The sequence below is a fragment of the Danio aesculapii genome, chromosome 18, assembly GCF_903798145.1.
Source record: "Danio aesculapii chromosome 18, fDanAes4.1, whole genome shotgun sequence".
Taxonomy (NCBI): domain Eukaryota; kingdom Metazoa; phylum Chordata; class Actinopteri; order Cypriniformes; family Danionidae; genus Danio; species Danio aesculapii.
Window position 1 is genome coordinate 52,256,078 of NC_079452.1, and position 18,158 is coordinate 52,274,235.

Here is an 18,158-nt window from a genome sequence, read left to right on the forward strand (position 1 = left end):
TAAAAGCAGCATTGAAAAAAAAACTCTTTAAGATCCGTATTATCAGCCCTGTAACGTAATTTTTATAACACTTTATACAGTAATAACTACACACTATAAATCATCTATTAAGCATTAGCAAATAGTTAATCCATTATCTGTTAAGCCTTAACTCTACATTATTAGACGTTAGTAAGCAGTTTATAAAGCTGCAAATGCTGTATTCTTGACTTTTACGTGGGGTAAGACAGAATCTGCGGACTTTTTATGCCATTCCTGCACAGAATTTGGTTAAAAATCTGTGGATTTATGCGGAATGATATTAGGAGATCATAACTAAAACTTTAGTATATAAAATAAAAAAGAATACCTTTTCAGCTTGTATTTAATGTTTACAATACAAATCCAATTAGACCCACCTCATTTGGTAAACAAAGCAAGTCTTTCATATAAAATATCTACTAAAAGGCAGAAAATATTACTTTACACACTGTATTGTAAATAAATCATAAGAAAAATTTTCATATTAGTCAATAATATTACTGAAATAAATTAAAAAACTGAATAAATATAAATTTACACACATTTACACAAGTAAATAAACAGAGTCAATAATGGGCTAAAAATCTGTGGAAATCTGTGAAACTCTGCGTGCGCAGATTTCGTTTGGGCCTACTTATAAGCACGTTTATAATGTGCTTAATAGTTGCATATTTATACTTTATTGCTTATTAATTGTTTATTATCAAATTCAGTATTGCATTATTTACAAACCATTTGTATTTAAGAGTAGTTGGTGGCTTTTAGAATTATTCAGAATGAGTTAGTAAATGATTAATAAACTATTCAAATCAACATTTATATCTCTTATTATTCAGCCGTATAGTAATGGTTACTATGAATGTTAATAAATGCTTTGTAAATTTAACTTCATGCAGTTTTGTGACCTAATCTAAAGTGAGGATTGTTTATGAATCCCTTATAAAATGACAATCAAAGACTTAGTATCAAATGAACAATAAATCTTTGTAATCTTATCTAAAAAATAAAATTACTATAAACTTCAAACATTGCTGAATAACCGGAGTGTTAAAATACAATTAGCAATAAACACAATTAAATAAAGTTGGATAAAACAACAATATATTAATTAAACGATATATTATGATGCAACATTTTTTAGCGATGTTTAAAATGCACAGTAATTCTGTTTTAGTTATTGCAAAGATTTATTTTTGACTTAATACAGTTTCATTTGTGTATCTTCAAATGAGTAGAAATGAATGAAGTCATTTATTTTCTTTTTTCCTGTTTAGACTAGAACTGAGACTTTAATGGTCATTTATAAGGGATTTATAAAGCATAAATGGTCCTCACTTTAGATTAGGTCACAAAACTGCATGAAGTTCAGTTAATAAAGCATTTGTATTAACATACAAATTAACTAATAATATATGCCTGAATAATAACATATAAAATTGTTCATTTGAATGGTTAATTAATCATTAACTTATGCATTTTAAAAAAATCTTAAAATAGCACCAACTATTCTTAAATTACTAGTTTGTAAATAATGCAACACTTAATGAAGTAATGAAAGAATAATCATTAACAAAGTATGAAAGCACAATCATTATAAATGTGCCTTTACGTCAAGAATAGAGCATTTGTAGCTGTATTTATAAACTGCTTACTAACGTCTATTAATGTAAAGTTAATGCTTAACGGATAATTAATTAACTATTTGCTAATGCCTAATAAATGATTCATAGTGTGTAATTGTGAAGTGTTACCATATTTTTCCCCCAATTGTCTACAGAACAAACCATCATTATACAATGGTTTGCCTTGCCTAATTAAACTAATTAACCTAAGCCTTTAAGTGTCACTTTAAGCTGAACACTAGCATCTTGAAATCTAGTAAAATATTATGTACTGTCATCATGGCAAAGATGAAAGAAATCAGTGATTAGAAATTGGTTATTAAAACTAATACAGTATGTTTAGAAATGTGTTGAAAAATATTTCTTCCATTACAAGAAAATGGTGAAAAATATACAGGGAGCTAATAAAACTCCATGCGATTAAAAGGTCATTTCAAACACATGAGGTCTGACATGAGCATCAGAAAGGAAGCTGATTATATCAGTGCTCCCCACACATTTCTTGCTCCATTGTTTTGGAGAATTTCACCCATATCCTTATTACCTTACGCCTGGTTATTTTCGGTCAGCAGCTACGATATTAAACACCTGACCTTTATTTGTTCAAACATATGCAAATGAACTAAAGATTGCACCCATCAATGTCAAGTTTTATCTTCCGTTCCCTCAGTTTCTTTATTTGATTTATTTATTCTTGTTATTTATATGATAATTCACCAAATAAAAGCGCCGCAGAGACTGAAATGAGAAGGTTGTGGTCAACATCCATCCAGCACTTGACATTGTAAAGTAATAAAGCAAAAGCATCACTGCTGAATTAACAATTTAAAGATAATAGAATCAAGCATGTAAAGAACATTTCACCAGAACACTGACACACTTGTAATCTCGAAGATTTGTATGCTGGTGGACAAAAAACACTTTGACATTTGGCTCCAAGTATTAGTGTGTTGTGCTTTGTGTGTTTGACCAGCTCGCTATTGAGAACACTATGGAATATATTGGACCGTTATGATCAAAGACTTTCACGCTGGTTGTAATAATTCAGTCTGTGCTTCTATGAAAATAATCCCCCATGGTGGCCATCGCTAGGGCTGTGCTTTGATAAATACGAGATAGTCTTGATCGGTCTAGCCTTGAAGTGAAAAAACACACACACACACAATAATTTCTAAAAAAAAATGGAGAAGAAGCTGCTATTCCTCTGGTATAGGGCACAGATCTTTCACATTTTAGCAATATGACAGGCCTTTACAACCACTTTGTTCATTCAGAGTGCAAATATATACAGTTGAAATCAGAATTATTAGCTCCCCTGAATTATTAGCCCCCATGTTTATTTTTCCCTATTTTCTGATTAACGGAAAGAAGATTTTTTTTCAACACATTTCTAAACATAATAGTTTTAATAACTCATTTAATAACAAATTTATATATATATATATATATATATATATATATATATATATATGTATATATATATATATATATATATATATATATATATATATATATATATATATGTATATGTATATATATATATATATATATATATATATATATATATATACACACAGGGGCAGAATTAGTGATTTGTGGGCCCAAAGCAATTCCGGGTATGGGGTCCTAGCATTGAAACTCAGCACATTATCTTTCTCTGTAGATATGTAGCGCTCATCATCTGACAGGTGCTTCAGCCAGAAAGCAGAATTGCGGAGGTAGCTGCATTTCATTGTTTGTCTTATTTCTACTTTTTTCCCAAAATTTTCTCAAAATTCTCCATCTTGCACACTCTACCTGCCTCTATCTCATCTCCACTCTGATCATCGCTGGCAGATCGGCAGTGTCTTTGAACCACTCACACCTCATGCATGTGCATTATGGAAGGAACAGAAAAGAAAAGTAACAGAAAAGAAGTAATAACGTAACATTTTTTAAAGATTATAGACAGATTTACAACATATCTAGAAAATGTATAAAAGAGCTATATGACTAATTTAGGCTTCTTGGCATAGGTGGGGCCCCCTAATTCCCCGAAGCCCTAAGCGACTGCTTACCTTGCTTGGTTAAGTCCACCCCTATATATATATATGTTGTTACCCAGTGATGTTATTTACCCAGTTTTTTATGATAACTCTGAATCTCAGTGCAAAAAAATTATGTTATACTTAGTACGTGGTAATATGGACAGATTAAATTAAATTAAATTAAATATGGAAGAAAAAGACAGTTCATTAAGGTTGTATTAGTTGTAGTTTGTTTTTAAAATTAAATTTCTTTGAAAATTATCCATATTATTTATAGTCTAACAGAATGTGGTTTTATTTGATTTCAATAGGAATTGTTATTGTTCATTTTAACATGACTCATTAATTGTACACATAAAGTAAGGGGAGCAGGGGGGAGTAAGGGGGGTAACTACTGCTTTTGCATTAAATAAATGCAGGCTTGTGAGATTCACCTTTTTTATTAGAAATCTTAGTATTTTTTTTTCTTTTTGAAAGAAAAGTTGCAGGTGTTCAGCTTAATGACTTAGTGGTGTCCTTCGATATGTTTGTCAGTTTTCCTTGTGTCTAAAGCAAAGAGTAAGACTCTGTGAAATCCTCTTTCAAATGATCAATCAAAAACTGGTTACGCAAAGAGTGCATGTACAAAACACACATGAAAGCAAAGCGTGAGCTGTATGAAAGACTGACTGGGATTAAATATTTCTGCTCAGACGGCGAATATTGCATCATTTGCATTTCAAAATTGCATTGACCATATCTGATATTCTGTTCCTGGACCCATTTTGTTGTTGTTTACGTTATTCCAGGAACATTTTTAAGGCTATTTTTTTTTTTCAAGCCTGTACCATAAGCCTCTTTTCTTCAAGTAAAGAAAGGAGGATTGCTCAGCTTCTGCATACCGACGGCTTCTCAACCGATAAATATTAAAGCTCCAAGATGAGTCAATTGTGTGCTCCTCAGCAGTATAGCGTGTCCTCTCTGAAGAATTTCTGTCCAATCAGATGATCGTTTCTTTATTTTCTGTACGAAGCAGATGCTAGGCTGCAGACACTCATCTCTCATGTCAGCGCTCTTTAGTTGTTTACAGTATCTTCGATTTAATTGCAACAGTTTAATTGCAAGCCATGGTCGTATCAGCTTTGTTGTATCTAAGTGCCCTTTTGTGTGCAGCAAATGGAGTGAATAATTTAAGAATCACTATAATTCTACTGAGTTGAAGGAGCTATTATTGGTTATCGTTATTTGAATGGCATGTTTCTAAAATACAGCAGCTGTTGATGGAGTAGGGGATTTATTTTTTATTACATAACAGAGTGTGATAGGGATGATGTTAAAACCAGGAAGAGTAAATCGCCTGAGGTTCTCTCAAGATATGATAGAGCTTTATAATGGGACTTTTCAAATGATCTGTAAAATGAGGTCTGTGGTAAAGTACAGTGCACATACCCAGATCAAATACATCAGTTTTGAAGCTAAGTTTAAATAAATAAATAAGTTGAGATTAATGTGTGAGTGTGCCATTTATGTTGTAGAGCAAAACTTTTTTATTTTTATTATAATGACATTTTTACTACAGCGTTCTGCCTGGGAGAGACTCTGGAAAATGCACAAACCTTAAAAAAAGTAAGAATAATTTATTTATCATATTTACAGTCAAATTCTTTTAGCACAAGCATCTTTTAAATTCAAATACTCCTTCTTTGATGGTAGAGAAATAATAATGCAATTTAAAAATTATTTTAGGCAAGGATTTTGTTCAAATGTTGCTTCAAATGTGCAATTTATACTGCACATTATAAAGGATAGTGACTATTTGAAAATATATTTCAACAATTTGTGAGATGCGAGTTCCACTGCAACAGCGGCCATTTGTCATTCAACAAAAAGCAACCTCACCAAAGAGACTTCTTCTAGATAAGTTGTATAATTTGTTTTGAGTGTATCTAATAGCAATATTTGTTTCCATCCATTTATTATTTGTTAAATTGTTCTCTGATATCTACATAGAAGGTAGAAGACTTAGGTACTTTAAAAATATTCTCCAGAAATGACTTTATATGCTCATTTATAAACATGGAAATAACCCTTAGAATGAGAAGCTCAATTTGGACAATATTCGGAATGGTTGTGAATAATTAATGTGCATAATAATCAAACTTCATTTGTGTAAAAACATTTTGTTCAATCTTTTCTACTGAAGTGGCAGAGAGGTTTATTTTTGCTAGAATGCGTGAGTGAGCTATTTGTAAGCCTCCATTTTGAGTGGTGTTGTGGATGAAATATAGGCTAAATTATAATTATACTCCATAAAAGGGACCAACGGATTTGTATTTAACGCCATATTTTGCAAACACAGGCAAAAATGTGTATCATCCTCTGCATAAACAGATGATTTTTTTACATTTATTGGCATGCTTTAAGTCAGGAAAAATCCCAGTAGGAGCAGAGTGATATGACACTATGCATAAACTTGCATTAAACACTTATATTCAGCAGTCAACATGTGTTTGTTGCCTCATTACAAATATACAGTACGTAGCATATTTCACAATGAAACAAAATATACATTTAAACAGACCTTATGCTTCTTCAGGGTGGTGTTAAATTAATTTATGATCTACATATGTTACATTTTGTGAATGTAAACTCAGATGGCTGGCTAAGAGATGCTTCTTAATGCAAATTACACACCAGACATGAAGTGTTGCATCTTTTAAAATTCATAACATGAATGTTTTCTACATTGGTGCTACCTTTATTTCAAAAGTGGCGTGGCACTTCTCCCAGCTCTTCTCTTGTTTTCAAAATAAAAGTCCCATATACAGTACATACTAAGTTTAAAATAAGAAATAAAAAAAAAAATAAAAAAACATTTAACTTTTCAGAGATAAAATAAAAAATAAGGGTAAATTATAAGCATTGATGTAATCAAGGAAATGTTGTGATCAATCAAACAAAGCCTGGAGCATGCATATTAATGATCCTGTGTGCAATATGTGAGTTTGTTATATGGTTGCAGATCTCCCGATGATGCTCACCTTCACAAAACACCTCCATCCAATCCTGTGAACCCTCACCGGCATTTAAAGTACCTGCACCTGTGTTCCCTCATCTAAGGACACTATGAAAGCCTACCTTCTCCTTGCAGTCATCGGCCGGTATTGAAGTCTGATGGTTGTCTTCACCTTTGCTCCTTCCTCTTCTCACCTTCTTGGTTCAATATTTGTGTGTGTTGTATTGTATAGTAGATTAATAAATTGGTTGCGTCTTTTTTTGTTCATCAAATAAACAGGGGGAAGAATCACAAGCAACATAACTTGTCAGTTTTGGAAATATTGTTTTTTATTTATTGCACCAGTGTGTGTGTGTGTGTGTGTGTGTGTGTGTGTGTGCGTGTGCGTGTGTGTGTGTGTGTGTGTGTCTGTTTTTTTTTTGAGGCCTTGTGTGTGATGTATGAGGGGAACCTTTGGCTTTTCAGAAAGAGTGAATTGTTTTGAGGGTAAAGCTTCAGTTTGACATGAAAATGGGATGTTTGGGAAATTTTGTGAGACGTTATGGATTTGTGTTTACTGTTTTGAGAATACGAGGCATAAAATGCTTTTTAAACTGCTTTTATTCCCATTAACTGAAATAAAAAAGACTTTCTCAAGAAGCAAAATTAAATACTAGTAAATACTGTGAAAATGTCCTTGTTAAATGGCTCTGTTAAACATCACTTTAAAATAGATAGGAAGTTTCACAGGAGGGCCAATAATTTTGCCCTCAAATATGTTGTGAAATCTTCTTTAAAACATCCTGTTGTCACCAACCTCTAATGAAGCCTTGGGATATTCTGGAAAGGATCAATCAGCTGTTATCCTTCATTACCCTGGAAACAAAGGATGCATTTAGAGGCCATATTTGAAGGAGATTTGAAATTGGACAGCCTTTGTTGCAATATAATGAAGCAATCGGTCTTCAAATGCATCCCTCTTCTGAAATGGGATGCATCAAATGATTATGTGTCCACCAGAGCTTAACTGTTGGTTAATACTTCAGTCTTTGTTTACATCATTTCACTTTCACATCTTGCTCATTCTATAGTTCTGACCTTTTTGTCTGCTTCTGTCTGAAATCGATGGAAACTATTTTTTAACACTGAAACTGAGCAACTCAAGGCCAGCCCAAGCCTTCAGGGGCCCTATGACAAGATATATAATCCTTGATTAATCACACACAATGAATCTAAAACACCCATTATCAATTGTATAATTGTATTTGCAGTACTGGGTTGCTTGCATTGTACCAGTTTTATGTAAGATTATTTTTATTACAGAAAAATATATTAAATTTTACACAGAAGCACAAACTAATAAATAATATGTTGTACTGTAAAATATTAAGATTGCTGTCACGATCACCAGCGATCTAATCCTTGCAGATCGCTGAAGAACTACACATCTGTCACTGAACTGGACTACAAATACCATCGAGCACCTCACACACACCAGGGGCCGATTGCACCAGCAGTGCGAAAGTGAATACGTAGCCTAGTTATGACTTAAAGGGACACTAAGTCACAATTTACGCACCACTGAACTTAGATTAAACGTATCGCTACGTTCCAATTAAACATTTACGGCAGCCTCCCCCCCATGTATAACAGTAGAAAAGAAATGACAGCGAGATTAGTTTACATGGAGGAGCTCGCGAATAATCTCACTACTCACAGCCTTTTCGGTTTGTGAAAGAAGAGTTTCATTGTGTTTCAAGGAGTGTTTATTATTTGGAATAGCCTTCCTGATAATGTTTGAGGCTCAGTCACACTCACCCAATTCAAAACTAGATTAAAGACCTATCTTTTTAGTAAAGCATATACTCATTGCATCACTTTACATGAATGCAATGAATACATGAATGTGCTCCACACAGGTTTCTGCATCTCGTTTATATACACTATGAACAGCAGCTACGCTAATTATTCTCTTTATTCTCCATTTCCACCTGGGAATACTCATCCCGAGGCCCTCATACTATAAAGCACCGCTGATTGGATCCAAGACCTGCGACGAGATGATCCCAAGTTTTCCATATCTTGGACCAGGTCGTATCCGGAGCAGCTACTGTGGTGGTCATGGAGGAGCGGAGAGCATGAGACTGATTCCTGTGATACTCCAGGGACAGACGAATCTTCGCTGAGGTCCAGCTTCCAGCCTCCGGCGCCTTGACTGCAGCTCTACACAAGCCGTTTGGCCAGTGGAGGAATGGTAGTGACCAACTTTTGGAGGTTTTTTAATTCTTCACTTTTGCCAATTGGTGAAGTCTTTTCCTCGCCGCTGTCGCCACTGGCTTGAATGGTTCGGCATCTGTAGAGCTGCGCATCGATGGATTTGCTCTTCAGTGTTTGGACTCTCAGTAGTGATTATTAAACCACACTGAACTGAGCTAAACTGAACTGCACTGTTCCAATTTACTATGATATTTCATGTGAAGCTGCTTTGACACAATCTACATTGCAAAAGCGTTATACAAATAAAGGTGAATTGAATTGAATTGTTTTGTGTTAACTGTATCCATCAATTATTATGAGTATTTCTTCATGACTGAGTTTTTCTCCCTGCTCCTTTCTCTGTCATGTATAGGATATAAAAAAATACAAGTTTAATGTTTTGATAACTTATATTTCGCGTGCATTCACGACTCGCGATGCAGGTATGTGCGTTGTCTGTTATAGTGACTGACTGTAATTTAATGTGCTATAAAATGTGATTTATAATTTCATTTTAATAGGACAGTAATATATAGATGTATTAGTTGGAGAATTTTAAAGCAGTTTAAGGATTTAAATGCTTTTTATTACATATTACATCATTCAATGTGACTATGGATGACTTTACAGAGAGCTTACGACCTACTCACTATGGCGGTAGTTTATAAAAGAAATTACGAACAGCTGGTGCAACCCTACCCAGTTCCTGATTCCCCCTGATTACACACACATAGCTGGTAACTGATCATAGACTGATTACCTGGAAGTTATATTCACCTCACACACACACACATTTATTAAACTGCATGTGGATCCTCAACTCCGTTGTCAGTGTCCCAATGTTACAATTGCAAAGCTATTTGTGGATGTTTTGTGGATGCTATTTGTAGCTAGATTGCAAATATTTCTTTGCAATATACCCCAATTGTTTATATTAATTTTCTCAATTTACTTTTATCTTGGTGTATTTTCTCTTCTTCAGTTTTGTTCTATTTTTTTCTTTTTATCCATGTCAGAAAGATGTCTATTTTATTATTGAGTTTTCTGATGAAGCAGCACTCTTTATTTATTTATTTTACATGAGTCAGTATAGCTGTGCATTAACCTGCAGCAGACCATTCTTACATATAATTATTTTTTTTATCCATTCTCATTTTGCAATGTATTAAGGGAAAAAAAGTTGATTAGTTTGCTTATACCTTAAATCAAAGCAAACTACAATTGCTTAATGCTTCCTTCTAAAAATGTGTTTGTATAAAGCTTTGATTTGGTGGGCAAGCATTCATGCACATACATTTAAATTACCAATACATATTGACCCTCCAGTTGAACAAATTCTAATGATGTTTTTCTAAAAAAGAGCAGCGGTGACCTGGCTGGAAATGATCAAGAGGGGCTTTGAGCTTTAAATGATTAAACCACAGAAGCCTTAAGTGTGAACATCAGGCAGTGTTGAATTAGACCAATTTTCGGAAACTAAAAAAAGGATTTATACAAAAACTAAATTATAAAAAAGGTCCAAGATTTACTGAATATCACAGGTTGATCTGCTGTAAAAATAATTAAAGTAGAACACCATTTGAAAATGTATCACTTGGGATCTTTAAGTGTTAACCAGTTTGTAAAAAGTTTGCTGTTTTAGTTCTGCCACCATTTTTAGCTCATTCTACTCATAATTCTATTAAATCTTTTCTTTCTTTACAAGTGCCTTTATAAACACAGCCCTGCATTTGATGCTTTCTTATCCTTTGAATCCAAGGTGATGAGAAAAGTGATAGGCAGGATAAATCGCCCACTTTCTTCTATTATTGAATACAAGGATTTCTTGCTTCTACATTAATAAAGTTTTTATTAAGGAGGAGGAGGGAAAGAAAAATGTATAAACACGCAAAAGTCCGGGGTCTGTAAGTTAGCTTGAAAAGTAGGCAGTCATACATTTTACCATGATAAATAAATTAAGTGTCATTCAGTGTCACGATAGTTCATATAGTGGATCAAAAAAGCTTTTCAAAATTATCCTAAGACAATAATTGGTGTTCGATAATTTTAGGACAACTTTGATGACTGGTTTCAACCACTTTAAATGTTGACTACTGTATACTACTGTCCGTTTATTTCTACTATCTATTGACTACATAAAGACTAATTCTTAGTGTCTTTTTAATAGGTTGTGTAGTATCTAATGAGTAATACAAATGAACACTTATCTAATAAGTACAAAGATTGTTCAAAATGGTACCATAAAAATAAAAGGTACACACTCATATTTGATTACAACATTTGGTTGTACGCATTTTTAAAAAGGTACACATTTGTACTTTTTACTAATATGTATACTTATATGTATCCTACCTTTTGTGTATTTCCTACCCATATATGTGTGTGTGTGTGTGTGTGTGTGTGTACTGCAAATGTCATTTGTTTGTGACTCTTCATTTCAGAAAGGCTTGAATAAACTCTACCACAAATACATCAAATAAACTTGGTATTTTGGACCTTATTTTTTGTCTGTCTCTATCACTGACTGCTGTTTATCTGACGTAAAGCAGGAGAAGCAGACAAGCACGCTAGAGCGGTGGGCAGGGAGAAGCAGCTCATTTGCATTTAAAGCCACATACTACAAAAACAGCTACATAGTCCTCAGACACCAAAATGGGCCGATTCTACATTATATAATAAATAACCTGATGAGTATTTTGAGCTGAAACTTACAGACACATTCTAAAGACACCAAAGTTTTATCTTACATCTTGTAAAAGGGGTAAAATAGGTGCCCTTTAAGACACCAATTTTAAACCAGAAACATTCCTGACTAACAGCTTTTATATGTTTATTACTGATAGTGTACGACTTAATTAAGTTTACTAGTAGCAAAAAAGTACATGTAAGAAATGTATAGTAACTTAAAACATGATACAAGTACATATATTTTTTAACCCTTTAATTCGACTCCAGGAATTTTTTTTTTACCAATTTATTTGGTTAAATTATGATCCTGCCACCACTAGTCTAAGCTAATTTTAATTGTTGTTTTTTAATGCAGGGTATATGCAGGAATCATAAAGGAAATTTCAATACCTTTTTAAGACTTTTTAAAGACCTTCTCATAATATTTTAAGACCTCATCGCCACTTCAAATTCTAATCAGTATCAGACCTTTAACTTTTTAAATAAATGAATGGAGCACAACTATGCAACAGAACTTAGATAAGCTTGGAAGAAACAAATCTTGAAAAAATAAACTACGCACTGTTTTCAGCGACAGGCTTCAGCCACTGTTTAAACTTCTCTTTCTCCAACCAGGAGTATGCAAACTTGCATTATCCCATTTTGACATCTGTTTGCTCTATGGCAGGGATTTTCAATTAGTTTATCATGGGGACCAGTTCATGAAACGCATCCAAAGTGAGGGGCCGAAGAGATATGACTTGCAATATAAGTGATAACACAACAGCATATAAGAGCCCATATGTTGTATTTTTGCTCCTTAAGACACCCATGTTGTATTTTTCTACATTAAAATGTAAAATTATATTGTATTTTGAAACTACATATCAGTGCATTGTACAATAGGCTTTTATTTTTTTTACAAACATTCAAATGTTGTATTTCAAAGCACAACAAAATTGTTAATTCAGACACGTTCAGACACATTCATGTTATGTTTTGAACTGCATAACAATTATGGATGCATCAATTATAGATTTTGGTTGTACGATTATATAGTCTGAAGAATAATCATGGTTTCACGGTTATCACGTCTAATGTAAATTTAAGCTTTATATTAGGTAAGTATTTAAATAAACGGTTGTTATCATCTGCGTTCAAACATAATAATTTATAATAATTCGTCTAACATATCTTTTGCTTACATTGCACTGAAATCCACGCACAACTCTCACCACCACAGCGTGAGATGTTTTCTAGTCGGTGTGTATGAGAGGCGCGAGCACATCGCTCCACTTGCGCACGTATATTGGCTTATATTCTAATATTGGAAATAACGAACCCGCGTTCAAGCAAATTACTTGACATCACCCGGAGAGAGGAGCTTGGCCGGACGCACCCAGCCCGAACCAATCGAACAAAAACTTGGACAACGCTTGTACAAAATTTAAGGCCTCTTAAAAAAGGGATTCATATTTTTTAATAACTTTTAAGGGCCTTAATTTTCTCATAATTGATTTATCAACTTTTAAAACTTTTTAAGAACCTGCTGACACCCTCTAATGATAACCATGAACAAAAAGGTCATGCAAGCAGTTTCACGATGGCTTGCAATATGTCTCATCGTTGATCAATATGCAAGGTATATTATACTACATTTTTACTGGCTTTTCTTAGTGCAATTGCTTTCTTCTTGGATCTGAACTCACACTCAAGGGTCTAGTAATCAGGAAGAGAAAAAAAGTCATCTCAAGATTCTGTCATCTTGTCAATGACAGAATGAGTAACATTAGTCCTATAAATTATACAGTATGACAGATTGAATTGTTTCTGTAGGTCACTAAAACTACGTACCGTATGCTTTATTATGCTTTAAACAGAGACAGATATCACATTTGGTTAAATTACAATCCTCTGGTAACTGAAAGACTTAATCGATGTGACAATCAAGCTACTGTTGTGAAGTCTGGATATAAGCGGCCCCTCATGAAATCTGTAATAAACTCTTCGGTTTCAGAGTGTTCATTATGATGTTGTGTCTGCTCCATCTGTTCACCTTCTGTTTGTAAGTAGACCCTTTTCTAGGAGTATGTGTCCAGTTGGTCTCATCTAATCTTAATGTTTAATCATTAATGTCTAAAGTGTAGTGAAAATGAGAGCATGGATATACCAACCTTATGCTTTCTCAGCTTAACGCACTGCTTTCTTGTGGTGGTCATATGAGCTCTTTAATGAGTAGCAAAAGGTATACTTCATGCGAAACTAGTGCGTCACTTCAAACAGTTCAATAGTTTGGAGGCGGAGCATATTGTTCCACTTTAGTAAGCAGTTGTGAAATCCTTAACAAACTCCAAAACAAACATTGTTTGCATATATCAGCTGGTAAACCTTTAGACTCAAGGCCTTGTATTCTTCGATGTGGTTTGATACATGTTTACTCCTCAAAGGTCAGCCGCAAGCAGTGAAGTGAACATGTCGCAGTAAACAAAAATAAGAGCTGTCTTTAAATTCAATTGATTTAAGTACATTAAACTTATTTAAAACACCTCTTACAGCTAAAAAAGCTATAAAAATGGTTACAATATTAACAATATTAAAATTAATTGTATTGAAGTTAAATGAAGATTGTTTACAGTACACACACAAAAAAAACGCTGCTTTAAAGGGGTGGTTCACAGTGTATTTTTAAGGTTTGGTTGTGTTCATAAGATGCAAAGCAATGCCTGCTCTAGCTTCACTTGTAGAAAATCACGTTATTTTTTCATATTTCTTACATGAAACGACTGACATATTTCCTAGTTCCTCCGAAAGTCCCGCCCTCAAAAGGCTCTGATTGGTTAGCTAACATAATGTGCTGTGATTCCCCTACAAGCACGCACTTTAGTGCTGTGTAAAAAGTAGCTGAATCAGACAGAAATTGAAGAGCACACAGCTGAACCTCATGTCTGCTCTCTAAAATAAAATCTGACAAGTGTCTTTCACATATATCCAGAATAAGCATGTGTAAGTAATATGAAATGTTCACATATCAGCTGCATAGATAGACGCTCCAGTGCTGCTGAAGATGTTTACAGCAGTTTGACTGATAAATATGAAATTGTAGCTAAATTGTTAGCAGTGCCAAACAGCATTTTCCATTGTTTACATCCTTGTTTACATCCTCGCTACAACATACTGTTAACGTTAGAAACTGTGCATGTCATAGACCAATTTTAACAAATAAGAGCACTTACAGGTTGTGGCTCACAATTCACAGCTTCGTTGATTGGAGGAGTTTTAACCGAATCCAGCGCTAAACTGGGAGAGATTCTGGAAGTTCTCTTTTGTCAAATGCTATCTATATATTTTTTATAATTCTCTGGAACATAATTAAAGTTAAACTGTAAGTACTTCTCTCTTTGTGTCATGTCCTTTGGAAGCCCAAATACAGAAAAAGAAGAAGCTCTGTGTAAATAGCAGCATTTGGACGGCATTTTAGCTTTCTGTGCTATACCATTACAGCGCCTCTTGCCACGCCCCTTCGCTACGCGGGGTGTGTGTGCACGTGGTGAATGTGAGTAACCTGAAGTGTTGATGATCTCACTAACCCAGCTGAATTTTTTTGTAGTCCCCAAACTTTGCTAAGCTAACTATGTAAAAGCCAACGTCTCCCTTTGCATTGAACTTTGAGTGTATTACATTCAGAGATGTTGTTTATGTTCACACAACTACATTACACATCAACTAAAGTTTAAAATATGATATTAGAGTGTACCATACCTTTAAAAGACTCTAGTATCAATCATTATCTATCATTCATTCATTCATTTTCTCTTAAGCTTAGTCCCTTTATCAATCCGGGGTCGCCACAGTGGAATAAACCGCCAACTTATCCAGCACATGTTTTATGCAGCGGATGCCCTTCCAGCCACAAGCCATCTCTGGGAAACGTTATCTATCATTAGATATAATATTATCTTTTTTTTTTTTAGGTATTAACAGTTTTTTAGATCATAGAATCATTCGTCATTGTGACAAAACATCACTAGTTTTCCAGTCAACAGGAAAATACAGTCAGTCATATTGCATAGACTGTCAAAATGCTAACAATGTATGTCATTAAAAAAATGCATTACTTGTCATGTTTCAGACCTTTGTATGTATTTGAACATGTTGATCCATTTAAAAACGTGTGTGTGTGTGTGTGCGTGAGAGAGAGATAATAAAAACATCTGTTTAAATACAGAAATAAAACAAAGTGATAGACAAAAAAGAACAGAAAAAAATCTAATCAAAGCAATCTTCAGCATTGTGCCACATGTTCTCGTCAACTTCACACCTTATATTTTTTCCAGCTGAGCACCTTGGATTAAAGCATCTGATCATGTAGGTGATGATTATATACTTTCCACCTCCAGGTAGATAAAAAAAAGAAATCAATAGGACTGAAGAAAGGAGAGTATTCACCTTATGCTTCATGTACGAGCAGGCGCAGCCATTTGAATCTTTTTGGCTTGAGACTTCCGGTCTCATTCACTTCCATTCAGTTTTAGACACTACAAACAACTCGTTACGCTGCTTGATGTTGCAAACTGATATTGTCTTATTATAATATTCGACTTGGTCTGTATAGTCATGCAAACACTTGTTTGTACAGCAAGTAGTTCAACCGTTTTTTAACGTTAATTATTCCTAGTCATTTCTACTAGAAAGACCAGGGAGATAATTATGATACTGAATTACATTTATTGATGAGTATTGTTTGCCAAGAGTATCATGAAACAGGATTTCTTTAGCGGAGGCCCCTTCCATAGCTTGGTTTGGAAGCTTTTAGATCCAGCTAGGTCTGCCGAGGACGAAGGCAGGGGCGGAGCCTTCCCCCCCTGGAAAGGGCCAACCTGGTGGTGGTGGGGAGGATGGTGGGTTAACATCTGCGTTGGTGCCTGCAAACATGTGAATGAAATGAATGGACAGCTTATATATTCCTTGTGTCTCTTGGCTATTGGTTGGAACTGATTGTGATGAGTGACGTGGCATTAGGTATTCCTTGTGTCTCGTGGCTATTGGTTGGAACTGATAGTGATGAGTGACGTGGCATTAGGTATTCCTTGTGTCTCGTGGCTATTGGTTGGAACTGATTGTGATGAGTGACGTGACATTTAGGTCTTCCCGGTAGAACTACCGCTACAAGCTACATTTCTCCCATAGGCAAGTGAATCGGAAGTTATAAAACAATTGCAAAAACGAACGCACTTCTGCATTGAAAAATAAGGTCAATATGGAGGAAGAAAAAGAGAAGTAATTCTCAGATGGACTGCAAACCAATTTGTGGTTGCATGTGAATGCTGGAATGCTACACTACGTTGTCCTCTAAAAACACACATTTTATTTCCCACTTGTTCCCTTTCTGCAGTTGTTGGTGGAGGTCATTCAAAAGCAAATGAAGGCACTCTGTTTTGCAGGGACCAATCTTGCTTTTGGTACAGGACCAAAACCAGCACTCAAGATTGCAGAACACATTTTGTTATTTGCACCTCTCTGACCCAGAACATAGTGGTCCTTTCTCCCAATTAGGTTTGTTGGTAACACTTTAAAATAAGGTTGTATTAGTTCACGCATTAACTAACATGAACAAATGATGAACAATACATTAACTACAGCATTTGTTCATGTTGGTCAATGTTAGTTACTGAAAATACATGTGTTCGTTGTTAGTTAGTTAACTCACGGTGCATAACTAAAGCTAACAAGCATGAATTTCGATTTTAATAATGCATTAGTAAAAGTTGAACTATGATGAATAAATTATGTTGGATTATTGTTCATATATGGTTCATGTTAGTAAATAAATTAACTATTGAAACCTTATTGTAAAGTGTGACCAGTTTATTCTTCATACAAGTTCAATTCTGCCTCGTATACTCCTCTCCTTAGTGCACCTTGTCCTGCTTTTCCAGAGATTTTCTTTCTTTTTCTCCATCTCTGTTGTTCTGTATTTTATTGAGCATGGCCATGTAATGAAAAGGCTTGGATTTAAGATTTTTAATATTGAAATTGGCTATTTCTCAATTAGCAGTAATTATAATCATTATAATCAGATATTTTTAGCTGCTGCTGTTGCATAAGTAAAGAGCTAAAGGCTTTATTTAAAGTGTAGACCATTAGGTCTTTATTTCTGTCAAGCTGTGTTTAAGTATTAAAATAAAAAGCTAAGAATGAGCCATGATTTTGGCAAGGGGTGTGAAAAGAATATTTTTAGCTCTTTAGAAATGTATCATTTGACTGAATATTGTGTGAAAACAGCATGAATTACATAACAGTGGGTTCACAGCCGGATGTTGTAATTGTGTTTAGCGTTTTGTAAATGTGACTACAATTTGGAATGTTAGCAACTGAAATAAATGATGATAGTACTACTTATTCATTAGATACTAATGCTTTTTTCTCAATAATAACAATCTTAATTATCTTTCACTAGTGTTTTTTTTTTTCCAAGACTGGTACTTATAAGATACTAATATGTTTATACTTATACTAATAGGCTTATTATATACTAACGCTAATTATTTCACTAGTGACCAGTAACTATACTTTTGTTACTAGTTTAAAAAA